At 32.3% G+C, this 21,036-nt stretch overlaps 1 protein-coding gene and 2 non-coding genes across 3 annotated transcripts in view; 2 read left to right on the forward strand and 1 right to left on the reverse strand.

Annotated features, from left to right (window-relative positions):
• The window catches only part of LOC149422150 (allatotropins-like), a 208,432-nt gene that overhangs the window by 132,401 nt on the left and 54,995 nt on the right, over window positions 1-21,036 (forward strand). The window lies entirely within an intron of this gene.
• TRNAP-UGG (transfer RNA proline (anticodon UGG)) lies at window positions 10,119-10,190 on the reverse strand. Its single transcript has one exon. It is a non-coding gene; the product is annotated as a tRNA-Pro (tRNA).
• TRNAP-UGG (transfer RNA proline (anticodon UGG)) lies at window positions 11,472-11,543 on the forward strand. The gene has a single exon. It is a non-coding gene; the product is annotated as a tRNA-Pro (tRNA).

Genomic DNA, 21,036 nt, shown 5'->3' on the forward strand with positions numbered 1-21,036 from the left:
TGTTGTTGATTTTGTATGCTGCGGACAATAGTTATATAAATTTGATCGTACACAATACGCTCAAAGAGTTTACTAAATACTGTGAGTATTGAGATTGGGCGATAGTTTGCAATGTTACTTTTTGAACCAGTTTTATGGATGGGGATTATAATGGCTTCTTTGAATTTTGTAGGAAATATTCCTTTTTTTAAAGACATGTTAAATAAGTTAGTTAAAGGAAATGCAAGATTTTTGGCACATTTTGAGATAAAAAATGGCGAGATACCATCACTACCCGCACCCTTTGTAACATCCAATTCATTCAAGTATTTATTGACCAATGAGTTGCTTATTTGTACGTCCCCGATCGGGTTATCATTATTAACGCAGGTAGAATTATCTATATTACTGGGATCATCCGTGCCCTCATCGCTTACGTAAGTAGATTGGAAGTGTTTACAGAACAGTTGGCACACTTGATGAGCACCGGTGCCTGACTCGTCTTTTAGGTTCATGATTTGTGGTATGCCATTTGTCCTATTTTTGTTCTTAGCATAATTCCAGAGACTTTTATTGTTAGTTGGAATACTAGACTCAACTGAATTTATATATTGGGTGTAACAATGTTTCTGTAAGTGTTTTTGTTGTATTCGTTTGATAGAGAACTCTATGTAATCAACTGGATTATTATTTGATTTCCATTTTTTGTGTAGTCTTTGTTTCTCATTTATGATTTTGATTAGGAGAGGTGAGTACCAGTTGGGAAATTTTTTCTTTTTGATGAAACGTTTGGGGACAAACTGGTTAATGGTATTATTTAAAATGTCATAAAAAGTATAAATTGCTTCGTCAACGTCAGCATTATCGTGAGTAAAAGACCAGTCTGTTTTAGACAGGTGTTGGTTTATTAAATCATAATCAGCTTTATCATACCGACAAATTTCTTTTGGTGGAGCATTGATAGTTGGAAGTGTGTCTAATTGTAGTATGATTTTGAGCGATGGATGGTGTAAATCCTCTTTGACAAGAGGGTTGTATGCTTGAGATACAAGGCATTCCTCATTACAGATAACTAAATCTAGTATACGTTTATTGGCATTTTTGATGGAATTGTATTGGTTCAGTTCAGAGTAATGGATTGTGTCAGTAAGTAAGGAAGTAATTGAATTTAAATTTTCAGGTGTTAAGTGTGAATTTTTATCTTGTGGTTTCCATGTTATGGTGGGCATATTAAAGTCTCCAATTACGAAAATAATATCATCTGGGTTTTGATCTTTGACGTTAGCAAGCAAACAAAGGAATGAACTGAGAGCATTTTCATATCCATGTCCCTGTGGTAAGTATAGACAAGAAACATGAATGGTACGTTTTGAAGTATAGTTAGACGGGGGAATAGTTACCCAAATGCATTCAGCATTACAGACCAAGTCTTCGCGAGGGTATGCGTTAAGATTGTTATGAGTTATGATCATGACTCCACCGCCTCGACGAGAATCTGATTGGGTATTAATGCTATTAATTGTAATGTTATTTGTCCTATCCCGTCTAAAAATACTGTAAAATTCAGTTGGTGCCAGTTCCGGATCTAAAATAGAATCAATAAGCCAAGACTCAGATATACCGAAAATGAAGCAATCGTCATTCAAAAGAATATTATTGTGAAAAATCTCAGTTTTAGTACGTAGTCCTCTACAGTTCTGGTATATAATATTTAACATTTTAATTTAGTTGAGTAATAGTTGGGTATAATTTGGTTATAATATATGAGTATAACTGAAGAGTAGTGTATTATGAATGACATGTACGATATTAAATTGATAGAATAATGTACAAAAGTGAGCATCAAGTACAGGAGGAGGGGGGATAGCGAGATAAAGATGGGTAAGGAGAGTGTAGGAGTGTATCTTCTATATTGGGTAGTATATACATTCCTTATTGTAAATATACAAAAATTAATATTGAAAACAGAACAGACTATTTTAGCAAAATTTATAAGATAACTAGGTATAAACGAAATAGGAAATAAAAATAAGAATAAGAATAAAAATAAAAATAAACATAAAAATAGAGATAAAAATAAAAATAAAAATAATAACATTATTCAATGGTAAGTTAAAATTAAAAGAAAAATGCAGATCGTGCGAATGATCTTAAAATATGGTTATAAATAGAGGAAATAATATGAACAGCTTGCTTATAGCTTGTAAGTATACGAATAAAATAAAGTAGAGACCGTATCGACGGTATCAGGATTATTGTTAGTAGGCATTCTTGAAATATAGACAATGTCTATTAGTAGCATTATAGATAGATATGTACATGAAAGATATACAACGTTATAGTATTATTAACATGATATACAACGGTAAGTTAAAATTAAAAGAAAAATGCAGATCGTGTGAATGATCTTAAAATATGTTTATAAATACAGGAAATAATATGAACAGCTTGATTATAGCTTGTAAATATACGAATAAAATAATGTAGAGACCGTATCAATAGTATCAGGATTATTGTTAGTAGGCATTCTTGAAATATAGACAATATCTTTTAGTAGCATTGTAGATAAATATGTACATGAGAGATATACAATGTTATAGTATTAATAACATGATATACATGGAAAACATAAGATAAACATGAATAATAAACAGTAATAATAGTATCACTGCATTTTGAGCATAGGTACATGAGATATAGGTATACAATGAGATAAAGGCACACAATATCGTCGAAATTGTAAATAAATGTCGTGAAGTACACACGCTGCCAGTAGCCTAATTGTAAGTAGGTATCGACAACTGTAAGATGCGCGGTATTGCGATAATTTGCCTGCACGAGTATTATAATACGGGCGTTTCTAAATGTGTATAATATTTTAGCAGGCTGAATTGAATAATAATAATTACTTAATTGTATGGCGAGCGGGTACTACATAGGTATTCATAAGATGTTTGTTATTATGGTTTGTGGGCAGATTAATAATAAAGTTATAATATGTAGGATAAGTTATAATGCGATAATGTAAGTTAAGTATATTATATATGTACCTACGTACTTGTTGATAATTCAAACTATTCACCATTCGAGCAAAATATGTTTTTAATAACGTAGTTTTAGAGATTATTATTTATATTATCAAAAACAAATCACTTTTTATTATTATTTTTAGTAACCTACTTTTAAAAATACCGATAATGATGCCACAAGGTATTTATGCTAAGTTTGAAGAGATTATTATTTATGTTTATTGGTTCTGGAACGCAGACCGATCGGTCTGGAGTCATCATTAACAGAACCAGCAATGGAATCGGAATCGGGCACGGCGCCGGTGGACTTGTTAACTGGAGGAGCTGCTGGGTTAAGAGCCTTGGCCCTCGTCAAGAGGGCGGTCACGATATCCAGCTGCTTTTGGGAGTTGATGGCGCGCTTGCTGCCATCCGGAAGGAGAACGACGATGGTTCCATCACTGGTCCAGCATTTGAATGGTGTAAAGACCGAACGGACCTTGGAGAATAACTTCTGCCGTATGGGAGTGAGCGACTCTGTTAAGAGGAGAGCAGAGTTTTTCAGACCCTTTTTTCTTTCCCACACGGATCGACGATCGGACTGGCGCAGGAACTGAAGCAGGATGGGCCTGCTCTTATTGGGCAAGGCACGACCCAGTCTCTTGGCGCACTCGATGCCCTTGATGGCGTCGTCGGGGCATCCTAGACCGGTCAAAACATTGCTCATCAGGGAGCGGGTGTCTTCAGATGGTGATTCTTTAACACCGTGCAGGAGAAGAACATGGTTCCTGGAAGCTGCGTCAATTGCATCCACACGAAGCTCCAGTCTGGTCACATCCTCCTGAAGGGCGCACAAATCAGCAGTAATCTTAACCTTGAAGGCCGCAAAATCATCATGGATCTTTTTAAAGTCAGTTTGCGAGTTGCCGGGTTTATTTAATGCCGTGTTCAGTCTCTTTTCGAAATCGCTCATTGTAATAGTAAATTTTTCGTTCAGCTGCTCGATTGACATTTTGTTAATATTGTTAGTGGGTAGATAATGAAAACACGGTCACTTCGGTGTATTATTAAAATATTAGCACTGATATTATTATTTCATGTGTTATTGTTCTGAGACCACGCACAATTGCTGTACTACATACTAGATTAAAATTGAACTTGTATAATAAGAACCCGATTGATAGTACATTAATTAATATGTAGTATTGATATCACGTGTGACACGCACGGAGGTCGGTAGATTTATATAATAATAAACAGAATAACACATAGAAGCATTGAACTTTTGTTTAATAGAACACGAGCTTTTAAATTTAAATTTCTGCTGAAAATAACTCGTGTGGAAGTAACCAATTACACTCCATTTTCAGCGCAAAATTCAAGTATCTACCTAATGAAAAGGTTAGTAACATTTTCAGGTATTTCAGTGCTCTCACTAATTATTGGTTTTACCTGAAATGTATAAAATTCACTGTAGTCTCAACAACATTCATATTATCAGCTTTAGCAGTCATATAAATTATTAAATTTCTAAAATGATAATTGAAGTGGAACGTGATTTATTAAACTGAATTATACACGATGTAGTAGTAGAAATTCGTAGTAAAAACTGATGAATCTGCAAAACAAGAGAACCCAAAAAAGCTTATTTTTGGAGACGCATTTTAAAATACATTCAGCAGCTGACTTTAATCCTCTAGCGACCATTTTTTTTTTCAAAATAGAACTAAAACATTTCAAATTCATACTTTATTTACTTGACGAAAAAAGTTTAAATCAAAAAAATGACAATATTTCCCGCTTTTAACACTAGTTTCCAGACACCGTGTAAGCATACAATAATGGAAAATGCATTACTTTGTTCCGATGCAAAGTTTTATATCTATTCAAAACTTTTCATAAACCGGAATCCATTTCACATTGATAGAAGGTTCTGATTGAATCTAAAATCGATTTTCATTTTGTATTGAACATGAAATGCCTAGATTTTGAAAGCAATATTCCTCAGCAGTTTGGTCCGACATATTTTGTATTTAAATTTATTTAGCTTATGATGGGTTGTATTATTACTGTACCGTAAAAACATTACAACGTATTACAGTAAACAGTAACAGTATTTTTTGTTAAAAACACTGACAGAGTTACTTTGGTAAAACTCTGAATCAGTTTTAGCTTTTAAAATATCCACTCTCATATTAATTAATAAGTTCATAAAAGCAAACCAAAAAAACTTTTATTCAATATTTTTATGCTAGAATAACTTATTCAGTAAAACTTCAAATTTTACTATTAATCATTGAAGATTATATTAACAATAACATACAACCGAATTTTTATTTTTTTTTCCATTTGTGCATCGATGTTAACATTTGTTATTAATTGCATACATTATTTTTTTTTAAATTATTTATTGCAATTTCTTTATATTAATATGGCTGATACAATCTAGCTTGAATCTATCAATTGGTGAAAACTTTATGGTTTACGGCAGCGCATTATAATATCGTATTCCTTTGAACAGTAATTCCTAATTTCAAGTCTGGTATGAGTACTGTCGCCCCGAGAACCATTAAATGGTTCACTGCGTTTTGTGACTTAGCAGGGGTGCGCGGGTTCATGGGGTGCCATGTGTCTAGGCCTACTGTGTGGCGGGCCGGATTTGGAGAGACTAGTTGAGAGAGATCATTTTATCTCTTCAACTAGACTCTCCCAACCCATCGCCTTGCACCGCAGTTGGAAGGATTCATTCCGTCATTTCATCCGTAAATTCATTCCGTCATTTCATCCGTCCATTCATTCCGTCATTTCATCCGTCAATTCATTCCGTCATTTCATCCGTCAATTCATACCGTCAATTCATTCCGTCAATTCATTCTGTCAATTAATTCCGTCAATTCATTCGTCAATTCATTCCGACAATTCATTCCGTCAATTCATTCCGTCAATTCATTCCGTCATTTCATCCGTCAATAAATTCCGTCAATTCATTCCGTCAATTCATTCCGTCAATTCATTCCGTCAATTCATTCCGTCAATTAATTCCGTCAATTCATTCCGTCATTTCATCCGTCAATTCATTCCGTCAATTCATTCCGTCAATTCATTCCGTCAATTCATTCCGTTATTTCATCCGTCAATTCATTCCGTCAATTCATTCCGTCAATTCATTCCGTCAATTCATTCCGTCATTTCATCCGTCAATAAATTCCGTCAATTCATTCCGTCAATTCATTCCGTCAATTCATTCCGTCAATTCATTCCGTCAATTCATTCCGTCAATCATTCCGTCAATTCATTCCGTCAATTCATTCCGTCATTTCATCCGTCAATTCATTCCGTCATTTCATCCGTCAATAAATTCCGTCAATTCATTCCGTCAATTCATTCCGTCAATTCATTCCGTCAATTCATTCCGTCAATTCATTCCGTCAATCATTCCGTCAATTCATTCCGTCAATTCATTCCGTCATTTCATCCGTCAATTCATTCCGTCAATTCATTCCGTTATTTCATCCTTCAATTCATTCCGTCAATTCATTCTGTCAATTCATTCCGTCAATTCATTCCGTCAATTCATTCCGTCAATTCATTCCGTCACTCCAGGACGCACTGACCCCCATTTTCCTACCCCCCTTATACATTTTTCCTTCTGAGACTTTCTCTCCTTCTTTTCCTTAAAAAAAAACTCTCGACACAGCATCCCCAAAGATGACATAGACATGAGAAAATTATCTATCTTCCTCAGAGCCTCCTGTGTGTGGAGCTAATGTATTTTATTTTATTTATTGACTTTGTCCTTTTTTGGAAGCCTAATTTCGTTGCACGCTCTTGTATTATGTTTGTTGTACGTAATTCTATTTCACATTTTTCGTTTGAGAGTTTTTAATAATATCAAGACACTATTTAGATTGCAATTCAAAACGGGTAGAAACTTGCATTCGCGTACATACAAAGATATCAGCCGAAAATTTGTACTAAGAAAATGAAGATAGGTTTGGTAGTTCGTAGTGGAAGAATGATACGGTTAATTATGACCGTAGTTGATATGGTCGAAGTAGCTCGGTGGTAGAGCAAAGTCCCGGAAATTCTGGGCGCACTAAAAAAATGCAACCAAACCTTTTTCTGATTCACATTTTTCGTTTGAGAAATATTGTCTAATAATTATAGTATGTTTCAGATTGTGATTGTGAAAAAAAACTACGACGTAAAAAAGAGTAATCCGTTTTAAAGATTTGATTAAAATGTTATCTTTGATGTTACAACCGATTACAAGTTTTTCAAATACGTTAACCAGGCCTTAACACAGTCCAATGGCGTTACACTTACCTTGGCGGCCAGCGAAGTTGCCCGGGGATTAACCATGATTTTTGGTAAGCATCATCAAATCTCTTCATTGTTTGATTGGGTGCGTTCATCTTTAGGTTAGATTTTTATATTTTCATGATAATTGACTCCTAACGTTTCCGTTTGCGATAAAGTTTTCCTCTTATGAAATAGAATTAATCCATTGCGTAGGGAAAACCTTTAAGATACGACGAGCTCTATTTCTTCAGTCATATGCGTTTGAAAGCATTCTTAGTGTAGGTACAAACAAAAAAAAATACCACCAATATTATTTTAATTCGCAAACTGTATATATTTGCTCGGGGAATTGCTAGGATTTATTAAAATCCAAACCATTTCCTAATAAAATATTAGTACATTTAGAATATATCGGAATACGTTTTCATACAGTTACGCTTTTCCTGATAAATACAATGATGAAATGCGACAGTATTAGATTTTTTTTCTTTTTTATTTATTCCAAAATATTCGTGTTTTACTGATAGTTTCTAACAGGAATACGAATAATTTTACCAGATTTTTAATAAATTAGCAATATTTCATCTCAGAAAGTTTTCTCCGTGTGTTTAAAATAATTAATTGTATACTTACAGTATTCCATTCAAATAACAAATTTACCTGATATGTTTAGTCGATTGAATTGTTAGCATTTTGAATGTATTAATATTCAAGTGGAAAATTTAGCGTAATTTCATTTAAGAGCACGATCCAATAATGGTAGATTATATTTTTTGCTTGATGCAATAACTGTACATATTTGAAAAGAAATTAAACAAAATTTATATAATAATACGACCCTCACTGGTGCTTTACCCGTGCTGAGGTAACCCCGATAAATGCTGACCCCCCCTGTTCTACAATAAACGGTTTTGCTAGGTCATTTTTCAAGAGTTTTCAGGCCATCATCAACAAAATAGCTTTCCGTCTGTTGGAAAAATTATTAATACCCAGCATTCCAGATAAGGAGGTTAATCGGGGACATCATCAGATGTCTCCAAAACATAAATACCTTAGAAACTTCGTTTATGTGAAAAGTTACAGTCCAAGTAAGGTTTGCCCCCGGTCTAGAGATCGTGGGTACACCACTGCATTTGCCCTTTACTGTGTTCTGGCGTAAAAGCTTGAAAACACGCGTGAATAGTGACAATAATTTGATTATCTGCTTGATTTCCTCGCAGTTCGGCCTTGTAGTACGGGCGGTCTAATGGTAGAGGCGTCTGCTTCGTGTCCTGCCTCCCATAATCTAATGATGAGATAATAGGTGAATGTTTAGTTTCAGGAGTCACCTCAAAGTGGTTTTAAATCACAAACAATAATGATGTTATTCAGCAACAAGGTCACAACAAGTCTGTTTTGTATCATAAAAACACAATAGTTTGTGGAACATTATACAACATGTTTGAAAAAAATGCTCAGAATCGAGTGTACCTATGTTATATTTTTTATGAACAATATTTGCATACATGAACGTATTTTTGAGTTATCGCACAGAAAACCAAATAAAATGTGATACTTAAAAAAACCTAGGATGAATGACACTGACCAAATTTTCAAATCCTTTGATACGATAATTATTACATTTTTTACCAAAAAAACAAATGTCAACAAACAAAAACTATCATTAAATGACTAGTTAGACAAGCTGTACAAAAAAACAACATAAAAACCCCGACGGTATAACACAAGTTTTGGACAAAGACCCAAATACCAGGTAATACAATCATTCAACATTCTTTCACTCGATATAAAAAGTGAGGAAAACATAAAAAAATTAAGATACAAAATTAAAAGATTAAAGAGTATTACAATAAAATTATAAAGTAGCAGAATATAACAATATGTAATACACAAAACAATTACAATACATCATTGTATACAACAGTACCTCACAATATTTTCCGATGTTTTTTTTTCGTTACCGCCTTTGTTATTGTATTTTATTATATTTCATCTCAGTAAAGCACCGAATGAGGTCCATATTATCATATAATATTTTAAAATATGCTACTTTATTGTTTCAAAAAAAATAAATAGTTTTAATCCAAATACACCAGGGTAGGTACGGTATTTTATCGTTATCAATGGAATGTTATTAACTATACATTGTATTTTGCAAATGAACATAAAATGCTGAGCTTAGATGTCCTATTGATATAATATATTATTTCATCTATTGACCACGTTTATTTATCAATAACTGGTTATTCGAGTATGTATCAATTATACCTGTTTTGGATAAGTGTTGGATGATCTTGGGCAGTTGGCTTAATTGACGGTGCGTAGCGAAGTCCGTTTTTAATTCGACCGTTTGGCATTTCATCTGTCTGTAAATTTGTTTTTTACGTTCCGTTTCCGGTTCAATATGGTGGCCGTGTTGGATACTACTTTTTTATTCTTCAGCCTTCTAAACTATTGAGCTATCGGCTATCTTAACACCCACCGCGAAGAGAACGAAGTAATTGAATTAATCAGAGATATATTTTTACAATAGTATGTACTTACCTGAAAAAAATTAGTCACTGAAGATATGTGGATAATGTGTTAATTTGGGATAAATATGCTGATAACTGATAAGTCATTTGAGCATTTTTCAGTCAGTTAAAATATCCGATATATGTGTTTATCTTATTTTTATTTAAAATCTAGGTACATTTTAAATTCTCATTTCTTGAATCGATTAAACATAAGATGTACGTATTTTTTACCCAACAAGGAACGGTGATAGCCACAATTAACCAACGAATTAATAAAAAAAAACATCAAATATAATTTATTCAAAAAATATTTGGGCTCGTCCGGGATTTGAACCCGGGACCTCTCGCACCCAAAGCGAGAATCATACCCCTAGACCAACGAGCCATACATATTGGCTTGGTGAATCAATAACAAATACACAAAACATTCACAGTTCCGCCTACGTCATCGCCGATACCGTGGCGGAAAATACGTGGTGTGCTGATTACGCTAACCTACTGATAAAAAATAGTTTTAAAATATCGCTGAATTAATGAATATATCTGTAGATATGTACGTATCAAACAAAGTAAGGTCAAAGTGATTTGAGACAGGTTAAATCTAGATAATGAGAAGAAAACTTTCTTTGAAAAATAAATTATATATAAAAACAAGCGTTCTTTGAAAATAAGTAACTTTATTTCAAAGTGATCATTATTGCAATTTCCGACTAAAACTCTCGAATGGTGAGCTCTCTGATATGGTGAAAATTGCGCAGCTTTCTAGCTTGCTGGTTTTCGGTTCGTTAAGTTAATTTCATCATGAGCTAACGGATTCTGGAATATCGATTTACGTGTAAAAAATAAGAGAATAGGAATTAATTGGTGACAGGGTAACTCTTCAAAATGACAAATCAACACACCTTTAAAAAGTGATATAAAGTCATGAAAAGTGATGAAACAAAAACTAGGTTAAATAGATAACGTCGGTTAGGTTTACATATTAGTTATTTTTCATGGCTTTCATTGAATTTATATCACTTTTTCATAATTTTATATCATAATTTATATTAGGTGTGTTGAGTTATCATGGAACGGGCTAAATTTGAAAATTTTATTGTTTAAAAGGTCTATTTTTTAAACTCTCAATATTAGTGTCATTTATACTCATAATAGCTGAAGTCCCCGGCGTTTCCCTGAATTTACAGAGAGTTTTTTGAAAACAGACAGTGATCCTCCTCTGGTTTAGGAGATCAGGTGTTCAAAATCTCGGAATAAAACTATAGATTTGTATAAAAATCAAATAAACGCCCCTTCCGGAGCCCGGTGTCTGCCCGCCCGACATTATTCTTTATATAAATAGATTTATAGATTGTTGTTCTTTCAATTTTTTAAAATTTAGTTCATAATTTTTTTTCCGATGGACAATGAAAGGCAGTTTTGAATAGATTTTATTAATACATATTCAATACATTAAAACATAAATGTAAAGCGGTTGAACGTGACGTCATTCGCTTTGAACACGTTTCACAAACATACCATACCAATAACTCCGCGACCATCGCCAGTAGCACACAGCACACCTTTCACTTTACAAGAATGCGGTGTCATCATTATACAGTTACGGGTATCATTAGCGAATCCGCTATCGGCCATACGATGTATGCACACGGCTTTTACGTCAGCTGGCTCGTTGGTCTAGGGGTATGATTCTCGCTTTGGGTGCGAGAGGTCCCGGGTTCAAATCCCGGACGAGCCCAAATTTTTGAAATTTTTTTAAACCGATTTTTTTTAAATAGATAGATAAACTGATAGACACTTTGAATTCAAATTTTAGGAGTAATTTACCTAAAACGTAGAGACATAATCGGACGAAAAATAAGTTATAAGAAGATAAAATTGGAATGTTTGATGTTATCAGGGTCAAACCTAATAACTCATAAAAAATATTACGTTAAAATCAAATCAACACAGTTTTCAGAGAATATTTGTTTTCGATGATTCTTAAGTGCAATAAAAATTAAGAAATTATGATTTTCCAAAAATTCTTCTTCCATTAAAAGTATTTTCTGTTTGAGTCTGATTGAAATCTTTGCCTTATTTTCTATTTATATAATGACGTGTGTCATGGATTTGCATTTTATACATATCTATAGTTTTATTCCGAGATTGATGATATTTTGCACACTCTACCTTTAAAACAAGATGAAGATCACTGTCTACATGAGATTTTGAAAAACCACCCCATTGCCCTTTTCCACCCCTTAAAGCTGAATTTTGATACTTCTAGTTGTAAAATAATTTATAAAAGTGAATAAAAAACAAAGCACGTGTAAGAATTATAATATGTACAATATTGCACAGGCTCTTTTTATTAACTACCTGATAATAATCACGTAGACTATAGTCATTAAATTCGGGCTTGATAGATATGAAACTAATAAGTACCTGTCAGACAAGCACTTAACATACCCTGCTACCTGTGATGTTAAAAATAAGTTTTGTTTAACAAACGGTAATAAACAAACAACTATGTTTATTTATAATTATCATCCCTTTGGCTGGGACCACATTTGGTTAATTTTTTTTTTTTTTTTTTTTTTAATAAAAAAGGTAAGTGTAATATATATTAACAATAATGATATATAAAAATTAGTTTTCACAATTTTTTTGAATTTTTTGATGTTTCTCCTTTATGGAAGCAGACGCTTGTGTTTAAAAGAGATGCTGAGTAACGAGATGAACATTATTTATATAAGTATCCTTATTAATAATTTAAGGAGTTAAGAATATTAAAATTATAAGTGTATATCAACAATGTACAATTTAACGATTTATGACGTTACATTATTTAATTGGCGAATTTCGTTATTTTGATTTTTTACATTGAAATGATCTTTGATCGCTTTGAGTAGGGTTTTGTCGTCTTCGATTTTTCTGATATTATCAGGTAGGTTATTAAAGTATTTTTTGCCTAGAAATGTGTAATGATGTTGTGCAAATGAGGTGTTACATTTATGTATTGGAAATATATGTTTTTGACGAGTACGTCTTTCAGTTGAAAAATTGTGATTTTGTTTTTCTTTTATTATTTGAATTATTATGTTTTTTCGGATAAGATCGTTAAATTTTGGTACTTTAAATTCTTCAAATAAAAGTTGAGTTGGATAATCTCTCGGTTTTTTCAATATTATTTTAACAATCAGACGTTGTATAATTTCAATAGGTAGGAGATTAGTTTTGTATGCGGATCCCCAACTGGTTACACTGTATTGGAGATTCGATTGTACTAATGCGTAGTAGACTGAAGTTAAATTTTCCAATGATAGAAAGTTACGCAGTTTCAGAAAAATATAAATTAATTTCCTTATTTTGTTAATGGTAAGGTTAATTTGATCTTTCCAGTTAAGGTTTTTGTCCATTATTATTCCTAAGTATTTAATTTTATTTGTAATTTTTAGTGTGGCACAATTTATTGTACAGTGATTTGTATTATGTTCTTCAAAGTTGTCGTGTATAATTATGTCAAAATTTTGTGGAATATCGTTTGATTTTATTGCGAATGGCAATACATGGGTTTTTTCGCTATTTAGGGATAGTAGGTTTATGTCAAACCAGTATTTGAGTAGATTTATGTCTTCTGTTGCTTTTTGTTTTACTCCTTCCCATGTATTATCACTTTCAATGAGTACTGTATCGTCCGCGTATGAGGTTATACTACCTAGAATTGACTGTGAGAATATCCCGTTTACATATAAGATAAATAGTAATGGACCCAGTACCGTTCCTTGTGGGATTCCATATTCAGATGTCTCTTCATCGCTGTATATATTGTTTATTTTGACGTACTGTGGTCGATTCTTTAAGTAGCTTTTTATCCAATTTGCAACATTCTCCTTAATGTTCAGATTATCTAATTTTTTCATAAGTTTTAAGTGAGATATGCTGTCAAATGCTTTTCTTAGGTCTATGAAAATGCCTAAACATTTTTTACTCTTATCTAGGTTTTCGTATATGCGTGAAGTAACGTTTGCAATTGCATCTTGTGTGCTGCGCGCTTTTCGGAATCCATATTGGTTATTGTGAAGTATTTTGTTGTTTTCAATAAATTCCATGAGTTGAGATTTAACAATTTTTTCGAATATTTTTCCAATATTAGAGATAAGAGAAATTGGTCGATAGTTGGTAACATTAAGGGTGTTTCCACTTTTAAATATAGGCGAGATAATTGTTTTCTTATAATTTGATGGAAATATTCCTTTTTTAAGGCTCAGATTTATCAGGTGAGTTAATGGTTTAATCACATAGTTTTTAATAGATTTTAGAATTTGGATCGTTATATTATCATATCCTGGCGACGAACCTCCGTTCATATTTTCAATTATTTTTAAAATATCTACTTCACTTATCATTTTAAATCGGGACAATGAGTTTATATTTTGTATATCTTCAATAATTGGTTTTGTAGTTGATCCTTTTGTCACGTTAATTTTTTTGGCGAGGTTTTGCCCAACTTTTGCGAAGAAGGAGTTGAATACATTTGCCCATCTTTTTGGATTTACACTAGCGTTTATTTTTACTTTATTTTCATCTTCAATTTCATTGATTGGTTTATTTTTTTATCATTTTCTATTGCACAATTAATTGTTTTCCAGATTATTTTTGGGTTATTTTCGGAGTTTATTATTTTATGTTTATAATACTCATCTTTACTGATTTTAATTATGCGTGTCAGCTTATTTTTGTATTTTTTGTATTTGCAATCCAGTTCTTTGTCATTTGGGAAATTAACTGTTTTTTTGTAAAGTTTACTTTTTTCTCTAATTGAATTTAATAATCCCTGTGTGATCCACGGTTTCAAGAATTTATTTTTAGCTAAATTTCGATTTGGAATTTCCGTTTTAGAATTTTCTATATGTGTCGCTAAAATGTTTTCAAAGTTATTTGAGCATGATTCAACCTCTTGACAGTCGATTACTTGTTTCCAATTTTCCGTTTTCAAATTTTCAATTAATTTCTCTATGTTTAATTTGGTATATGATTTTTTTATTGACATGTTTTTTGTGTGAATTACTTTTCCATCTTCGTACAAAAATATACATGTATGATGGTCTGTAATGTTATTTTTCCATACAATGGTTTTAATTTTATGAAGATCCTTTAAGTTAATATTTGTCCAGAAATGATCTAGACAGGATGGTTTTTGACCTTGAATTTCACGCGTGTTTTCATTAGTACACGATTTAAAATTATTTTCAGTCATACAATTTAAGTATTCATGTTTAATTTTACTATCATTATTTTTGTTAATGTTGATATTGAAATCTCCCGTTATTATGCATTTCTTATTTTTGAATTTTGATATTATATGCCGTATTTGTTCAATAAATACGTTAGCATTAGATTCATGGGTTCTGTATATTGCTATTAAAGAATAATTCGTTTTGTTGTTGCTAAGTTGAATTTCTATGCAGTTTGTTGAGTCCATATTGTGTTCCAAAAATGTTACAATGTTAAATTTATTATGTACCCATACCACTATTCCACTATTTTTATTAATATTTGTGTTTGTTTGTATGTAAGTATATTCGTGTAGATTGTAATGTGGTGAGTCACTATTTGTGAACGTTTCCGTTAACACAATGACTCCCGGCTTTACTTGAAGATTATTTATATTGAGAATAAATTCTTCAATGTTTTTTTGAAGGCTACGTATATTAAGGTGGATTATTTCTATACCAAGGAATTTGTCTGTGATGATATCGTTACACTCTTTTGCACTATGACTCTTGAATTCACTAATAATATACTAAGAATATACATAAATGTTTGTTTAGGGCAGTTCACACATTTTTGATTTTCAAAGCATATCGCTACATGGAAAGTCATTATTGTAAATTACCATTCAAACAGAAAACATCTGCCCACACCGTTTTACATCCGATATTTTTTTCCAGGAAGAAATTTTAGTGAAAACAAAGGGAAATGTTTTCTGATTCTGAGATTCACGATAAAATCAGTGTGAATTTTAATGAAGTTTCTAGTTATTATTTTCGATGGAAATTTCAAGAGGTGATAGCTTTGTATGTAAACGATAGCTTAAGCTCAAAATAATCGCGTTAACTAAAAAAATCATATTTCTAGATGGCGCCCTAAAACTATCAAGTTACTAAATACTTTAAGATTAATGAAAAAGGCCCGTACACTTTATGTTGCCCTTTTGCTAGTTGAGAGCGGCTCAGCACGTTGTGTGGGCTTTGTGTAGCTTCATGTGAACGCTAAAAGGTTAAACATTTAATCAAAATGTTTCGAAAAACAATAACGTAAACGAATTAAACTCGCAATGTCGAATTTACATTTTTGATGGATGGTAAAACATCATTTCAATTTATGAACACGAGTAAAAATTTTAAACTAGTGATGCAAATATTTTATTGAATTGTACGATTACTTCATTTTTTTTGAAACGATTACGATTATAGTCAGTGAATATTATAGTTTAGATAGACAAAAGTAAATATTTTTCAGCTATATAGCACTTGTTTTATTCGCAGCATTATCATTGTTGATAAAATGGTCCACATTTTGAAATGTTTTAAAAATAATAATGAATAAAAATAACGAAATTGAACAGTAATCACCAAACTAAAACCAAGACATTTTGGATGGGCTTACAACTTTACACAAAGTTTCTTCACAAAATATGAACAAATCATCCAATTTCGAAGTTAAAATTCATGTTCTGTGAAGGTCCTATTCAATTTCTTTTTTCATTTCAGTTTTGTGAAACAAGTGACCCATAATTATATTTTAAAAGAACTTAAGCATTAACTGATGTATTGATATATTAATCGCTTAATTGGTAACGTTTTGATCAAAGATATTAGAAGAACGAGATGTGCTATGAGCAGTTCATACTGTGTGGAATTGTTTTGCCCAGTGTCGCCGGTTTTGTTCACCAATACTACTGCACACCTTCGCTTACGCTAAGGTATCCGCACTAATACATAGAACAGATTTCTGTGCGTACACGTCCCGATAGTATTCAAAGTACCCTAATTAGGTAGTACTCCGCCTACGGTCCGGCGGCCAACATAGCATATCTCGTTCTTCCAATATCTTTGGTTTTGATGTTTGTATTAACACATGATTTTATTTAAAGCGGAAATACATTGCTCCAACTTTTTGCATTTGAATCACTTTCGCTTGCAATACATACATGTGGAGTAAATATTTTTATAAAACACAGAAATTTATTGGAAAGTCACTGGGGATGTTAAAATAGCTGACAGCTCAATGTTCATGTTTGAATTCCGGTCGCAGCAATACCTATCATGACGTTTGATAGTCTAGAATTTAATAATAAATTTATCATTTAGACTTCAATTTATCTATCTGCTGTTGAACGAGTTATAAAAACAAAAAATGGTACACCATATATGGTCATAATAAGTACACCATTGTTAGCTGCCGCATAAACAAGTATAGTTAAACGCTTCAGCAGATAATCATCGATTACGATTCTAACCACCTGCGGTTACGATTAATCTAAATTGTGATTCCCGTAACACTGTTTTGAACATTGATGTAATAAAAGTCGATTGTACAATCATTCGACAGGATTAGTGGAGCGTATACGTAGGCGCTTTGGTTTTATTGGCTTTGCAGTATTTCACTTTAATTTTAGCTCCCGTAATGATAACCGATAAAAAATCTTTGTTATCAGTGGGCGATATCAATGCATTAAAATTCAGAATTTAATAATTTTATCGTTTTAATTAAACTTAAGAACTGAATTCAATAAAGTTTTATTATATTTTGTAAGGTGGATGCTTACGAAAAATTCTATTAGTATATACAATACCCTTGTGGTATTAGCTTGTCGCTTCGTTAAGACTTAAGGAGTTCGGTTCTTCTTAAGAATAAGGAATTGTCCTTAACCTTAAAATAAATGACTTTTCGCTGTCATCCGAGACTGTTGGAATCGTACTTAAAGAAAAGATCGTTAATTTTAAAGTTGAAAACGATTCCCTATTCTAAGTAGAAGTAGGACGTTAACTGATAACGAAAAATTAATTTTAAGGTTAAACGTAACGAATGTTACAATCTACGCTTTCGTAGATGGCACTAATTTAATTATTTTGTCAAAAAACAAATTTTACAAGTTATGTTTTAAAATATGAAGATGAAATATTTGTTTGTGCCCGTGGACACGCAACACGATTATGAATAAATAGTTTTGTACGTATAATAACTTGAAGAGATTTTTAATAAATTAGTAATACACATTTTTGGAATGTATATTTTTGTGACCTTTAATAATTATAACGTCAAGTCGACTTTACAGATATTTGGTTTGTAGTTATTTAATTCAAACGAAAAGACTACGTCTTATATTCAACAAACGATAGAGGAATTCCAATACAAATAAATATGACTGAAACACATGTATTTACTTAACATCAAACTTGGATTCTCAATACGAAAATAATTTTACTGTATATATTAAACGATAATTTTTACGAATAATAAATCGGTAAATTAACAAACAAATACCACAGATCTAAACGGCCGGGCTAGCTTTGACGTAATCTGTATCAGATTGAGACGCTTTCGTGAAGAGTTTAACAACTATAGCAATAACGCCATTGAGGTGATTTTTTCGAAAAGCGGCGCTATACAAATTATACAATTATCATCAACGTGGTGTGTTTTTATGATTTTTAAAATATTTGGCGCTACTTAGCACTTCTAATTGGGCCCCTAAGATTTTATTATTTTCCCCACTATAAGGTGCTTTATAAATAACCTGGCATTTAAGTTACATGCTCTCATGTGTAGATTTGATTCCAAGACCACATTTAAATGTACAAAATTAAATACCAGTCAGACCGGTGACCTGTGACCAATGAATTATTATCATTCGATTCAAATTTTTAAAAAATGATCAACTTTAAAAACGGTTTTCCATTAGTCAATTTTCATTTGACAGTTGACCAAAATAATACAGACGTGATAACTTAACAATTCGTGAGAACAATTCAGACAAGCGATAATGTATGAAATAAAAACATTTTTTTTACTCATTTAAAGTACGCTCTAGCGTGTTTAAATCGCACTTTATGGAACGCGCGTTTTTTAAAGTTACCATGGCAACATCAACAAATCAACAAAATGTGAAGTCTAAATGTCAACTTTTAACTATAAATCCAACTATTAATCTTATGTGACAGATTGCAAATTAATGTTTGTGTTTTTCATTTCCATGACAACAAGATATTGTGATGTCACATCACGAATTCATTAATAGTTCTTATTTCCAAATTTTTAATAATAATATCAATATTTATGTTTTCAAAGTGTACCAATAAAAAAAAATAGCGTAAAGTATTCGTGGATAACTGGTCTTTAAAACACTTGCTTTATTTCGAAAAATCGCGCGTGTTTTAAAGACCTGTTTATCCACTTATACTTTAATATACTATTATGTGAATGAATTTATTAATAATTCTATATTTGATATGTCTTCTGTTTGAATTTTTGACAGATGTAGTAATTTTGTAAGTTTACCAGCGGTGTTTATTCCAAAGGTAAATTTCTGAACGTTCTTAAAATTGAAATGTTTTTTTAATGAAAATTTTCATCTTTACAAATCCTATAATTAAATATCCCGTGATTTTTCTTGTTACTTGTAATAAATTGTTGAATGTCAAAAACGTTCGTATGAGAAAGTTAAACATGAGTAAAGAACAATAATGACAAGTCAAAAAACGACATGTTGGAGTAAATAAGACGAAGTTTTTTTACTACAGTACATCTATTTTTAAATGTTTTTTTAAATTTAAAAAACAAAATGGTTTGACTGAGGATTGTACCTTCCTTCCCAGGGAGTGGATTCAACCATGTTACCAACCTCGCCAAATGCAGATCGGGTAGGACCGACACTTATTTTGTATACTAACTGCTGTATCCGACATATCCGACTTCAAAGAAATGCGTATATGTCTGCGTGTGAGTAAATTATTGCAACCAATATTTAAGGAATGCATTTTCATCGATAACGAGTCTATCTGCTGAGTTGCAGCTCGATCGGATGTCAGGAAGTGGGTTAATTTCCGCTTCCAAGAATTGCATTAATTCATTACCGAAAACATTGGTGAAATTCAAATATATATATTTATAAATAAATATATCTGTGCCGTTCTTAATGCTAAAAACCAGCACAGATTTATGAGTAAAAAATGTTTAAAAAAAAAACATATTAAAGAAATACAAGTATTTCACTTTTTAACTAAATATCACTTGACTATAGCTAAAGTATTTAATTGAAATGTTAGTTAATATTACGTTAAGAACAGCATTGTTTCCGCTGTATTGACTAGATACTAATATTTTTTAAATCGTATATGAGTATTTGCAGAGATCCGAGCAGTTGCTCGCATCTCTTATTGCGGACCATAAAAATGATTTGTTACACTTTTAAAAAGTCACTTTTGATCTGAATTGCAAATGGCTCGCCATATCGTGTACATTGTCTGGGCGTACGGTATTGATATTGATACAAGCAACAACTGACCCAATAACGCTTGGAGGCGACATGAATTGTAGGTAATTAAATGCCTGAGTGAGAGAAAAGGTGTGTGTGTGAGAGATCTCTCTCTCTCTCTCTCTCTCTCTCTCTCTCTCTCGAGAGAGAGAGAGAGAGAGAGAGAGAGAGAGCGAAAACCGTTAATAATTTCGAAAAGTGTCATCGTGGTTATCCATTGCACATGTTCCACCCTATAATTATCAAAGGAAGTTAAATATTTGGGAATAATCATAAACAACCAACTACGCTGGGAGGCTCATATACATGACACAGTAAAAAGACTCCATATATACTGCTCTCTTAGGTCCAATCCGTAGCAACATATGGTATTGTAAGATGGGTGGCTCTGCTGAATCTACAGGGTTTTCCAATAAGAGGTGTTATTTTGATATTCAATCGTAAAAGATCAATGGTTTCCTTACTTGTGTGGCACGTACCGCCGTTTTGTTGAAAGTAAACGTTGTCCAGATCAATACCATCCAATTCTGGCCATGAAAAATCATTAATCATCTTTCGATAGCGCAATCCATTCACCGTAACTGTTGTTCCAGCCTCATTTTCGAAAAAGTAAGGTCCAATGACTCCGCCGGACCATAAACCGTACCAACAGTTACACGTTGAGGATAAAAAGGCTTTTCAACAATAACTCTTGGGTTTTCCGAGC

This window comes from Hesperophylax consimilis, chromosome 7 (assembly GCF_061612785.1).
Source record: "Hesperophylax consimilis isolate HC1 chromosome 7, BYU_Hcon_1.0, whole genome shotgun sequence".
Classification (NCBI taxonomy): domain Eukaryota; kingdom Metazoa; phylum Arthropoda; class Insecta; order Trichoptera; family Limnephilidae; genus Hesperophylax; species Hesperophylax consimilis.